At 42.6% G+C, this 13,255-nt stretch overlaps 1 protein-coding gene across 3 annotated transcripts in view; it reads right to left on the bottom strand.

Moving 5' to 3' along the window:
- The window catches only part of PLXNB2 (plexin B2), a 251,506-nt gene that overhangs the window by 161,228 nt on the left and 77,023 nt on the right, over positions 1 to 13,255 (bottom strand). For all 3 annotated transcript variants that reach the window (XM_031056904.1, XM_005420917.2, XM_031056903.1), the window contains one exon: positions 8,233 to 8,417. The gene's annotated coding sequence lies outside the window, so the exon portion shown is untranslated. The remainder of the gene's footprint in view (positions 1 to 8,232; positions 8,418 to 13,255) is intronic.

The following is a 13,255-nucleotide window of genomic DNA, read 5'->3' as shown; positions in this document are numbered from 1 at the left end:
TAAATACAGTATAGAACTCTTAGAGGTGGAAACAATTGAGGAAACTCACAGGTGAAAGAAATCTTCCTGATACACACTGTAATGCTACCATTCAGAGCACAGCAACCACAGCTTAACATGTGTTTGTGTTCAAGATTAGCAAAACTCCAATGAATGTTTATTTTCTTTATCAGCACTAAAAATATTCCAACATCCTCATGTCAGCAGTTACACATTTTCAAAACAGAGGTCTCCTATTAGGCTTGTTTATGATCAGCAAAAAGTAATTTTGCAATATTTTGCTTTCCAGATCCCCTCCCCCAAACAGCAACTACCAAGCACTGCTGATATCTTTAATTTTTAGAAAAGTTTTGCTTTGTCCAAACAAACATGGAAATCAGTTTTTATTCAAATGTTCAATGAACTCAAGAGTTAGAGTTACAAAGGTCTTTCTTCGTGAAGTTGTTTTTTTCTTTTCAGGTTAAACCTATTCTTTTGTATTTAAATTGGATAGTAGTTGTGGTTTGGTTTGGTTTTCAAAGCATGGTTCTAATCCAACTGCTAAATAAAAAAATAAATCCAGAACTGAGCTGTAGCTAAAACTGAGCACACTGAGACCCTGCAGGGCACTGTTGATCTTGGACACTCAAAGGAATTTTATTGAAAGTTCAATGATCTTCAGTGGTGACTCCCTCAAACTCTTAATTTTCTGAGTTATCTCAGGACACTTCATTTATAGCAAAATGAAAAAAAAACCAAAAAAACTGAGTCTCAACTCCACTTGTTCAATAGCTCCTGGATAAGTTTTTCCATTTCCTCTCTAAACTGACAAAATCCAGTGAACTGGGGAAAAGAGAGGGACTACAGGGAAGAAATAGCTTTCTTCAGGGAGTATTCCAAGCTCATCTGCAGTTTAATGTAGTCCTTTCTTGGGACAGAAAATCCATTGAGAATGTAAATCTATCAAATATGGGAGCATATAAAAGACAATGAGAGCACTGTGGGATAAAAGAAAGGAAAGAACTAAGACAGTGAATGTTGCCAGCAGTGCTTATTTGCACCAGTGTCCTCGCTAAGGGGCTGCCACTGAAGAGGAAAGTTAGGCACCATGGACCACCCATCACCAACATACAGCAACATCTGTGTGGCATCTACCTGGGGCCAAAATCAAACCTAAGACTGGTGGAGGAAGGCTTTCTACTGCAGCAACATCCTCCACAGTCCTTCCTCTTTCAAAACCAAGTTTAAGCAGCATGAGCAGAGGTGCTGTCAGCCAGCTAGACACGTTAACAAACTGTATGGTAATCACCTACATATTAAAGGGGGAAGTTGAAGCCAAGATTTTATAGTATGATTAATGGTTTCTGGATGTACAGTTCAAGGTACTGTGAAGAAATGCTGAGTTCAGCTTCTGGAGAAAAAAAAATCAGGCTCCTTTAACATCCCTTAAGCTAAACCAGCTTTGGGTTCCCCAAGCACGGTTTTGGGATCCTTGCCATGAGGATCTTGAGAGAACTGCCTTCTACCTTGGGAAATTAATTAAGCTGCAATACATCACATTTAAAAGCTGGTGTCCTTGCTTCAGGTTGCACTTCAATCTTTGCTCAGCCAGCCTCTGGGTTGGGGTGAACATGCGTTTAGAGATGGGGAAAATAGAAGGTCTTTCCTGAGGGCCTGGACAGGTGAGTGAGTTTCCATGAGGTAAGCAAGGGTGTGAGCCCATGGGTGTGCTGCAACGGCCCCAGTGCCTGCTCCGACCCAGGGGCACAAAGGACACCCTACTCCTCCCCAGGGGCACAAAGGGCACCCTGCTGCCCCAGTGCCTGCTCCTCCCCAGGGACACACAGGGCACCCTGCTGCCCCAGTGCCTGCTCCTCCCCAGGGACACACAGGGCACCCTGCTGCCCCAGTGCCTGCTCCTCCCCAGGGACACACAGGGCACCCTGCTCCAATGGTGCCTGCTCCTCCCCAGGGGCACACAGGACACCCTGCTCCTCCCCAGGGGCACACGGGACACACAGTGGGACCATCCCTGCCAACCCTGCAGCTCCAGCCCTGCTGCCTCAGCACCCACACAGCCACTGCCACAGCTCAGCAGGGACAGGAGGCCACCCAGCCCTGGCAGTGCTGTGGGGAGCCACTTCACCCAGGAGGGGAGTTAGCATCACTGGGGAGAGCAGTGGGCTCGTCTAGAGCAGGGTGGGCTTGGCCCGCCGTGCTGTGTGACACCAGGCAAACATGGGCAGTGTAGGTGAGCTGATTTGCTGGTGGTGACTGTGAGGAATGGGGTCCGAAATCACCTGAGAGCATTTGGCTTTGGGTCACTGTATGCCTCTCACATAGCAATGATCACTCAATCAATCAAATATTGTTCACTTTGTGACAAAACAGCTACAGCTTGGTCTTCACAGTCTCTCTGCTCTCCATCTCTGCTTTCCAAACCTGAGACTGTCCTTTGCTCACCTTCAGAGCAGCTTTTCTCTCCCAGCATCCAGTATGGGTGGCCACCAGGGCCTTCTGGCTGAACACCCAACAGAGCGGCTGCCCTCCAGCAACACTCCAGGGGTACCAAGTGCCCACTTGGGCACTGCACTGACCTCCACTACCTTTGCTTCCTTGATGGGCTGGGACTCCGAAAGAGCTGAGGAACACCTTGGCTATGCTTGTAGAAAGGGCAGAGATAAAATCAGGTCTGTTTTCATACCAGAGATAAATCAGCACAAAGGATAAAGGGACAATCTGGACACTGTGCAAAGGCTGCTGAATCCCTGCTGTAAGGGGATTTCAGGGAGCATATGATAGCAAGGAATAGTTGACTCCGTCCACTGAGCTTCAAGCCTCCCCCCCTCCTGACATCTAATATGCCCCTCAAAATTGATCTCTGTGTGTGTAGGGGCCATATCAGATAACTACACTGTTCAGCAGCTCCTGGGGATACTTCTGCACCACAAAGATCCTAACAGCAAGAAACTCAGATCACCTCTGTTCTGCCATTGCCTGAACACCAGAAGGCAGATGGAGAAGATGCTTCCTTTGTCTTAATATTTAACTGCTTGTAGATCTTGGATATGTTTATGGCTCAGCCTGAAACATCTGAAAATATCTGTGTACTAGGCACACTGGACTCATTCAGCAGAGCCCAGTTTTGTGAGTGAGATGAAGCTCGGCCTTCTTTCTACACTCACAGAAGACACACATTCAGGCTTAGAAAAAAAAATAAAAGCAATCCTTCTTTTGCTAACAAAAGACACAAATCAAATGGCACTTGCAGACTGTTCTCTTTTCCTGGTTCTACATAATTTTCCATGCAGAAAATATTTTATATACCTGATGAATTCTTTCTTCCGTGGTACTCTGTTAAACTTCTGATTAGGAGACAAATAATTACCCTTGCAATAGCTGTTTCCATGTACAGGTGGGTCAAGAATCTTCTTCATAGCCACAATACCTATATAGTGCAACTATCCACGAAAGAGAAACATAAATTCCATAGAATTACTGCAGCAGCATTGAAGTGCACAAACTGCCAAACCATACAGAAAGTTAATAGATTTGTTTAGGACTAGACAAGGTTTAATTAAACCAGGCAGCTCTGAAGAACAGTAAATCCTCTCTCTTTTTGTCTTCCCCTCCCCCCCCACCCCTTTCTTTTCTAGAGTATCTTTCTCCTAGTGGCTTTCTTCTTCCTAATAATCCCATCACAAATGACAGATATGTTATCAGTCATCACTGGGATTTGACACATTCTTAATACCTGTCATGACAGCTCTGAAGTCTGTATGCTACTCCATTGTATTCCAAAGCATTTGCAGGAGGTAATGGACACATCAAATACAAGTCAATGGCTCTGCTTTACTGAACTGCTGAAGGCTTGCAATATAGAAGGAGATGCTTAAAAAAGCCTAATTGTGATTATTCAAAATTACAGACATAGTAATTAAGTATAAAACAGTATATAATGTGGCAGTGGATTGCTGTCCCCAAACAGAGTCTCTCCTGGTACCTTGGGTCTCTGTTTTACTTTAATAGAGAACCTAATGCAGAAATGAGGTGCAAGTCATGGCTAGAACCAGAGTCAACATCAAAGGTGGACGCCTGAATTGATACGAGGACAGTGCGAAGTGTGTCACTCACAGCAGCTGTCAATGCTGCCAAGGAGTGAATGTGAGTGCAGTAGAACATGATTTTGAGAATTGTCTCCCTGATGGGTAGACAAGGAAAAGACAGCATCTTACCACTGAGCAATAAAGACAAGGAACACCAACTAACAGCTCTTGTATGAGTCCATCGCTAATGCCTGTTGATTTCTGTGGACCTCTTAATACAGGTAGTTTTGTTTTCTTTTGTTCAAGCCTTCAAAAGAGCTGCAACAGATACAGCACCCCACAGAAAAAAAATCAATACAGACCTCTCCAAGCAGATAAATTTTCTTTTGATCAAATTCTAGTATTATTTCAGGTGACTCAGGTAATCTGTGTGTAATACTTTTCAGGCACCAAAAAAAAAAAAAAAAAACCCAAACAAAAAACCCCCCAAAAAACTGTAACATTTCTTCCAAGCCTTAAACTTGCAAAAGCTTTCTCTCAGTTGAGCCCAGCTGCTGCAAAGCATCATACAGCTGCAGTCTCTGCCAACAGCGTATGAGCTGCATGACAGCAGTGCGCTCTGCCATTAGTAAATGCAATGGCTTGTTGTTCTCAATGCATTTACAATTTTGCACAAAAGCAGAAAAAAACCCACCCCCAACAAAAACAAAAACCCCACACAGATTAGAGACAAAGCAGTGCTGTGTAACTCAAGGCCCTTTCAGCAAGGCGATAAAGCCAAGGCAGAATTGTGAGCTGGAGTCAAAAGGAAGTGTCCCATTGACATAATGAGCTTTGGAGCAGGTCTGCAGGGAAGAAGACAAGCAAAACACATTCAGCCACCTAAGTGATTTCATATCCTCTGGACAAAATTAGTTAACGAGTATGTTGTGCTTTAAGAGTCTTGAGGCATTGTTTGCATCTACAAGAAATGGATGAGCAAACTGGGACTCCTTACAATGCAATTTTATTTAGGAGAGATGCAAGATTAAGTTTTGCACCTATCAAGCACTTGGGAACAAAGTGATGGTATTTAGAGGGGTGGGAATATTGTTCTCAGGATGCAGCAAATCGTATTCCAGGGATCTAAAGCCCTGCAATAACAGCACTGGTCGAGTGTAAGCTCATCCTTCCAGCAGAAGCACTTTCAAAAAAGCTGAAAGGTGAAGTTTACTTTAGTAGGCTTCTCACCAGATCGGATACTGCCCGTTCTTGAGTGTGAAAACATACCACAAATAAACATGGTATCACATTTTCTGATGATGATCTTACACCAGGGCCAATTACAGATCAAATTTGTACTGTGAGCTGAGCTTAGGTTGCATGGAGGCAAAATCATGGCAGCACAGTCCCACTGAGAAGTCTCCCAGCAAATATTCCCTTCTGGCTTTGGTCCAAGGAGCATTACTGCTGCCTACCCTCCGCAGTTATTCCTTTCATATACCCTCTCAGCTGTAAGCAAATCAACATGCCAATCCCTTGGGACACATGGCTTAGCTTATACTTAAGACTTGCCATTCTGCTTTGTGCTTTGGACATTGATTTCCATTGTCTCAGCTATCACACAACAAAAGGGCATTTAATTGCTGTCTCATTTCGTCTGGGGGAGAAGAGGAGAACAACTTTTTCCAGCCCTGATTGATGGCAGCCATTAGCACCTCCTAGCACAATACCGACTTACTAGAAGCATGATTTACATGTGAAGTTCAGAGCCACACAAGTGAATCAGATTTGCAGCTATGCTTACTTGAACAACTTCAGAGACAAAATCTTCACATGAAATGAATTTGCAGAAATGCTTACACTGGCCACCTACTTATAGAGAAAACTTCAAAGATGAAGGAGGTTTGTTGAGACCTCCTAGAAACAAAAGAAAGTTCAGCAGAGATCTCAAGAGTTTTTGTTTCACTTGTCAAGTGCTCTACCATGTAGGTGCTTTAACGGTTGTAAAAGGGAAAAAAACCCCCCAAAAACACCCAACCAAGATGATTTATACTTATTTACATACATTTAACATTAGGAAACACTTCATATCCACTAGGCATCAAAATTCCCAGTTGCATACTATGAAAGGCAATGCTGAAGAATCCCATAAACTGTTTTCCCTTTTTTTGTGTGAGCATTTCTATTTTCTTTGTGATGGAGGAAAGAAGAAAATTAATATCCACATTTAATATCCTCCATGTTCTGGAGAGCAATAAGCCACAGGCCTTGGTGTTCAAGCCAAACTGCTGATAGTGGATTTTTAGTACTCGTCTCATTTTATTAAAAAAGCAAAAGGATGCAAATCACCCTTTCAAAAGAACAGAGCTCAAGACACAACTAGATTGGTGAAGGCTTCTTGAAATAGCACCTTTAATCAGTCCTGTTATGTGAAACTTGCAGTAATTTCAGTAAAATTTGATGTAGTTTGATGCAGCTTATCAAAACACCTAATAATTGCAAAATATAAGATCAAGCACCTTTTGAACACCAGACTTTCCAGTCAGACATAGAAACAAGCTGAGGCACTAGGTATTATCAGACACACCTTTTTACATTTTTTGGAAGATTTACCACAGGAGGGGCAGACTGAGAAAAGCTGACTTTAAGCAAGGCAACGATGTACAGCCAAACACGCAAGCACTCATGTTGTCTCAGCTGTGGGAGCACTAGCCCTGGCCAGGCAGAGGCTTTCTGAAACCATGCTAGCTATACCCACAAAAAAACACTTCTGACTACTTCCAGAACATATGCTCTGTTGTTCACATAATTGGTTTAAAATTCCACAGCAAAATTACTCTGCAATTACTTGCTTTCAGTGAGTCCACTTCTTACATTGGCATCCCCCACAGGACCCACCTTTGTTCCTCAGTGATACTCATCTTGCCTGATGTGCATTTCTAAATAAGCTTAAATAGTGGCTATTTCTGTGTTATTTCATGCTTTTCCTTACACTTCGAAAAATCATGATTTTAGGTGCATAAATGAGTGTGTAGTGGCAGAATGCACATTTTTTGGTTTAGAACAGCTGTTTTCAGCTCTTTTCATTTTTATTCATTCTGCAGCACATATGCATAGGAAACTGTATTTTGATTCTTCCTTTCCCCATTTGTTTTTAAGGGAAAATAAAACGTAAAACACAGAAGCATCCAAACCAAGCAAACAACACCCCCCGAAAAAACCAAACCAAAACAAAAAACTACTAAAAAACCTAAACAAAACCCCTCCCAAACTGGCATGAGTTCAGATATTCAACACTAGAACACACTTGTTTCCTTAACTTGGCTCTTCCTAAATTTTGCTTTCCCCTCCCACCATTTCCTTTTTCTTTGGTGCCGGGCAGGAGACACGTGTTTCTCTTGCTGGAAAGGCTGAGTGTTATATTCCAAAAAGTTCATTTTATGGACAATCATTACTGGTAACTGTGAGGAAGCTGGCACACAGGATCCCAGAGTCTCTCCTTCCCCTCCAGGCTTGTGCCAGACTGGAAGCAGAGCTCTCAGTGGCAGCGCCTCCAGGAGCATCACAAGCACCAAGAAAGCTGCCAAAATGGATTTAAACCATTTTGCAGCTGAAGAACAGCCCGAGAACCATGTTTGTGCAACCCCTTTACCAATCTTGCTTCAGATCTCTTTGGCCACTTGAGAATAAAGAAGAAGGTTTTACATGCTGGTTCCGGAGAAACCTGCCAAGCCAACACACGCTAATCAATGTGAACAGGTCCTGGAAAAGAAGTTGATCAAATCTCTCCGATCATCCTCAGGGTCACAGTCAAACCCATACACCTTGGAGATTCAGGTCAGCCACACAGCTGCTCAGCATCCCCTGGGAGACTCAGAATGTAAGTGCAAAATTAGGGCAAGCACAGCAGTAGGCTGCAGCGTGTTGCTGGCAGAGGCACAAACCTGCTCCTCTACCCAGCACACCATCTATAAATAGGTTTATGAATACACAACCTCTGCCAAGCTATTCTTGCTATTTTTTTCCTTTGCTAATTTTTAATGCCTCTTGCAAGACTGACTCCTAGAAGTTTTATCTCCATTAGTATTAATAAACACTTATTTAATGCTCCGTCAGTGTCTGAAAGTCTTGATAAATAGCAACAAATTTGTCTAGAAAACCAGAATATGATTTTGCATTTAGAAAACTCAATTGTATTAAAAAAAGAAGAAAAAAATGAGCTTACCTGAAAACAGAAAATTCACATGAAAAATCCGTGTGCACTCCACAGCTTGGGAAATGAATATGCACTTCTGGGACTTCAAGAGGAGACAGGGCGGTGTCAGTGCTTGCTCTTGTTCAGCTGTGCTCCTGGGGGTGCCAGCTGAGCCCCAGAGCTGAGCCTTGGGCTGTCCCCCTCACTCTTGGCACCTGGAACAAGAAGAGAGGTGCTCAGCTCCCTCTGCACAGGAGCAGCACAGCGTTCCTCAGCCCAGGCACTGCGAGGGATGCCTCCACTGCCCGACTGCTGCACACACAGCCCCGGAGCAGGGAAGCTCAGTACAGAGCCCTTAGTGACAGGCATGGCTCTCTGCTCCTCTGCACCACAGGTGCCCTCTCAAGATACCCTGGGGACACACAAAGTACTGGAAAGCTATCTGCAGAGCATCCTAACTCCCTCACAGGGACCACTTTTCTAGATAACAGATAACAGCAGCCCCATAACAAACCTGCTAAAGCCCAGACTATAGCAAGAACACCTTATGGTAAGAATTTTGTTTTGAGCTGACAGTTTTTGGGTGACCAAACCAGCCAGGACTAATTTCTAACAGGGACATTAACCAAGGACTTAAATTACCTTGTACTTTCATCTGGTATCATTCTCTTGCAACTCTGTTTTTTCCCTTTCCCTCTCAACCCTTACATATTTCACCATCCATTTTCAAGGATGGATGACTAAATGAAGCCCTTTATTAAGGCTCAATTTTCAAAAGCAATGTCACCTTCCAGTTTCCCTTTGCTTCAGAAATTAGCTTCTAGGGGCATTTTCTTGAAAAGCCTACATCTATACTTATTTAAACTTTCTGGGGAATAATTGAGTATGGAAAGTAAGGTTTAGCCTGATTAAATTTTTATTTCCATCTAAAAATAAAAGGAAATGCATAGTAAAGAACTAGGAAAGCTTGAGCCTCTCAATTTTTTTTTAAACTTCTGAAAGATGAAGACAAAGGAGACATATTATAATAAATTTTTTCCTTTCAGAACTCCCAAGAAACTTATGAACATATTCTTAAGTTTTGAGCTATGTAGAGTTGACTGCTAAATGCTTGATGTATTCTGAGCTAGCTGATCTTACTGGCCCCAATTTGAGCCATAGGACTACACGAGCTCTGGGGGTCCCTTCCAAACCAAGCTATCCTATGATTTTTTCCAAAGGGAACGAAGACTAGTCTGTGCTTTTCAGAAATATAGCCAACCTGTTTTTTTCATGTTTGCCACCACTTCTACTATATGCATCTTCTCTCACAGGGAACCTTTCAACAGCTGAAATCTATACTCATTTTATATGTGAAAACTCTTCAAGTACCAAAATGATCAGAAATACCTTGTCACACAAATGGAAAGGATTTAATGCATTTAGGTTAAACTAGCCTGGTAAGAAAACTAAGAGAATGCATCCAAAGTCCTTCACTAGATAATACTAAAGAAGGAACTGGGGGTATGAGACAGGTGGTGTTTCCTGTAGAAGAAACTCCAGCTTTACAGTAATACATTTTCTAGCTATGCTTCTGAAGGCTGGACACAATTTTTTAAACCAGCTCTCATGTCACATGGCTGTCAGCCCTGTCTGCAGTGCAAGCAGTGGGATCCCTTGCACAATCCACACCTCTCCCTGCCAGCATCACCCTGCAGCCACAGCTCCCTGTGCCAAGGCCCAAGGTCACACACAAGCCCCATCTCCTGTGGATCATCACACGGCCACTTCCCAACCTCCAGCTGCCTCCATCGTGGCCCTGTGTCAAACCTTTTAGTGGCCAACAGCTTTACTCCACAGTAAAAAGCTGACTTTTCAAATAGACTCTTGGAAGACATACATTCTGAGGCTTTTTCCCCCCAAAAATTCTTAAGCATGTGTGTTTCTTGATTAATACTAAACAAAAAGACCCCTTGTGCAATGCAGTAAGATCTTTTTCTGTTTCTCTGTGTACCTGCTCTCAGCAGAGAGGAATAGAGACATTATTTAATAGATAAGATGTTCAGGGGATGAAGTATAGGAATTCCAGTCCTAAAATACCATAAAGACAAGATATTAAAATAAAAAAGAAAAATAATTTTTCCATCATTAAGGTGAAGGAATGCCATACAGGATTGGAAATTTCTCCTCAAATCTAAGCCTTATTCCTTTTGCTCTGACCCTTCTGTCATGGCTGTCTTCTCCCTTGCCCTTCTCCAAGGGGAAAATGTCTTCTCTCCTAACCCCAGCAACACACTTGCCATCAGACTCTATCACTGCTTCTGCTGCAAGGGAGCACTGAGACAAGAAAGGGGTAATCCCCTTAGAAAACCACTCATATGGGTCTACCCTGCAAGTGGATACATATTTTTTCTTTCATTTTTCAAGAATCACAGGTACTTCTCTATTCTAATAAAATTATTTCAAATAAATAATTTGAACAGCACACCACAACCACTTTTAAAGTTGAGCCTTAGACTCAAACAGATTCTAAAAGAGACTGTTGATAGATATGAAGGGCTTTTTCTTCAGCATGCCCATAGTTTGCTTCAAAGCTCATTGTTTAAATGGGAACAGTTGACATGCAAAGTCAAATTTAAGGATCCTGGGAATAGCTGTGCATGACGGGCAGCTGGCAGGCAGGTCCGCTGAAAGGATGCAGTTCTGCACATGAAGTCACAAGAGTAAGATTCCTAATTATATGCAGTAACCAAGGCATGGAAGAAAAAACAGTTCATCAGTTAGCATCCAGCAGCACAGTGAGGAAGCTTTGTTCTCTTCTCTGGAAAGAGGACAGTCGATACTGCTCATATCAAAGCCTGGATCCACAGCCCTCCAGGCTTAATTAGAAAATCATGAAGAGTACAAAATGGCATTGGATACAAAATGATCATTTTTCAAGTAAATTTAGTGGAGTGAGCACTCTCACATTTACAATCCACACTCCCTTATCCACCCTTTTTCCCTCGTTAATGATACAGAGTTGGCTGCAGATGCAACAAAACCTGTCAGCAACTGCAGGGTGTCCTAAAGCAAGTCTTGCCTATTATTCCAGCTGTATAGATGAAGGTCGCTGACACTGCTAACACCTCTGACATTTTATAATCAATTGCCAACATTTACAGAGGAGAAAATACCACTAGCTTTGAACACACTCAGAAAGAAAGAAATTCTTCTCAATTAATTTTAAGCTTGCTCTCTCTGAGCCAAAACATGAAACATGAGGCAACCTAACAAGTCAAATATTACTGAGATTGTTTCCTGGCAGCCAATGCCATATTCTGTTTGAATATAAACAATTGTAGTTTATCCATCTCTTCAAAACAACTGCAATATGAATCATTATAAGGACAACGTCAAGAAAACTGCCAAATACTATTAGCTGAAGAAAAATAATAATTTAACTTTAAAAGCAACTGTGAATATTAGACTATCAGCATGTTGCTAACACCAAATATCTATTGGTGAAATCTAGTATTTTGTGGATTAGACTCTTGGAAGATGAAAGGGGATGACTTTTACCTATACCTTCACTGCTGCTAAAGAATGATGAAGCTCTTGCCATACAGTGCACAATCACCTCATGCCAGCTTTTCAGAACAGGAACAGAGATTACTGCCTTTTAAACTAGTCTTACATTGATTTTTAGCCAGCTACAATATTCCACTGCTATAGCTAAGCATGGAGGGCTAAGGAAGAGATTTTAAAACAATACTTTGTAAAGGGTCCACAAGTCCTGTCTGATTTATAAACTGTCAATGTGCTTGATGAGTTCAGCAGCTGAGAAGCCCTGGATCTGACATTATTGCCCTTACTCAATAGCTCAAAGCAATCATTTTAAGTTAATACCGGGCCTCAGAGAACATGGGGATCTCTCACTTAAGACCTTCTAAAGATCTATATTTGGTCAAATTTGTTGCTCCTGACAGTCCTTTTCACCCTCCAGCTCCTAATTCAAACAATCAGTCCACCCTTGCTTTTCACAGGAGCTCACTGCTGTACGTTGTAATATTTGCATCAAATACAGTTGCCAAAGGCACTCTAATTTTCACTAATAGTTATCATTAGGAGGGGAAAAAAAAAGTATTTTTGTCCAAAAAGAGCCATTTCCTGATGTTTAGCATAGGAAGGATAACGGTCACAGGCAGCATCTTGGCTCAGCAGGCAACAGTAGTAGGTGGTAAATGAGAGTTCTGGGGAGGGGACAGATCTTTTTCCAGGGGGGAGAGGGGGCAGTGTCTGCTAAAGGAGGCACCCTGATGGCAGTAGATTTATGCATCCACTCTTGTCAGTCTAGGAGGAGGGAATCATTATGCAGGGCCAGCTGCAGGGGTGTGCACTGCTGTCGGGAAAAATTAGAAGTCTAGCAATGAACTAGAAAGAAGGGAGAAATGACAGAGTGAATGAAAACTCCATGATAAACCCATTTAGGCTCTCTTCACCCTGGGATGAAATATGAAGCATAATCTCTTTGGCATATATGCTGGCAGAGAGTCAAACAAATATGCCTAGGTGCTTTCAGGCACACAGCCCAGAATGTGCAATGACAGCCTCCACCCAAAGGACTGTGACTGCCCCGGGTATGGGGCAAGAATCCTTAGTCAGCAGGTCAGCTCAGCCCTGGGAAGGGTCACAGCACACTCGGATGCTTTTGGGAGAAATCTCCTCTGCTGCCCAATGCCTTCTTGTGCAAATACCTTGGAAAGAAAGCTTTTCCATTTGAATACCTTGGGGGAGTTTGAGGGGTGGGCAGAGAGAAGATATGACCGGACTATAAAAGAGTGAAAAGCACCCAAACGAAGGGCCTGGTATTTCACCCTTATTTGAGAAAATGATAACTTCCCAATTTCATGTGGCATTCCTTCCCCTGGGAGAATTTCTGAGGTGGGGAGGTCTGCATAACTTCTTGCCCTGTTTAAGGCAGAAGTGTGTTTGTTCTCCTGTGTTAAGACATTCAGAGATAAGAAATATTCCAAATATTTTTTCATTGCGCTTGGTTATAAAAAAATACGGATATTTGGTCATACTGCTATCA

The sequence above is a fragment of the Geospiza fortis genome, unplaced genomic scaffold, assembly GCF_000277835.1.
Source record: "Geospiza fortis unplaced genomic scaffold, GeoFor_1.0 scaffold195, whole genome shotgun sequence".
NCBI classification, from domain to species: Eukaryota; Metazoa; Chordata; class Aves; order Passeriformes; family Thraupidae; genus Geospiza; species Geospiza fortis.
The sequence above is the reverse complement of the archived record's forward strand: the minus strand, read 5'-3'. Positions and strand labels throughout refer to the sequence as shown.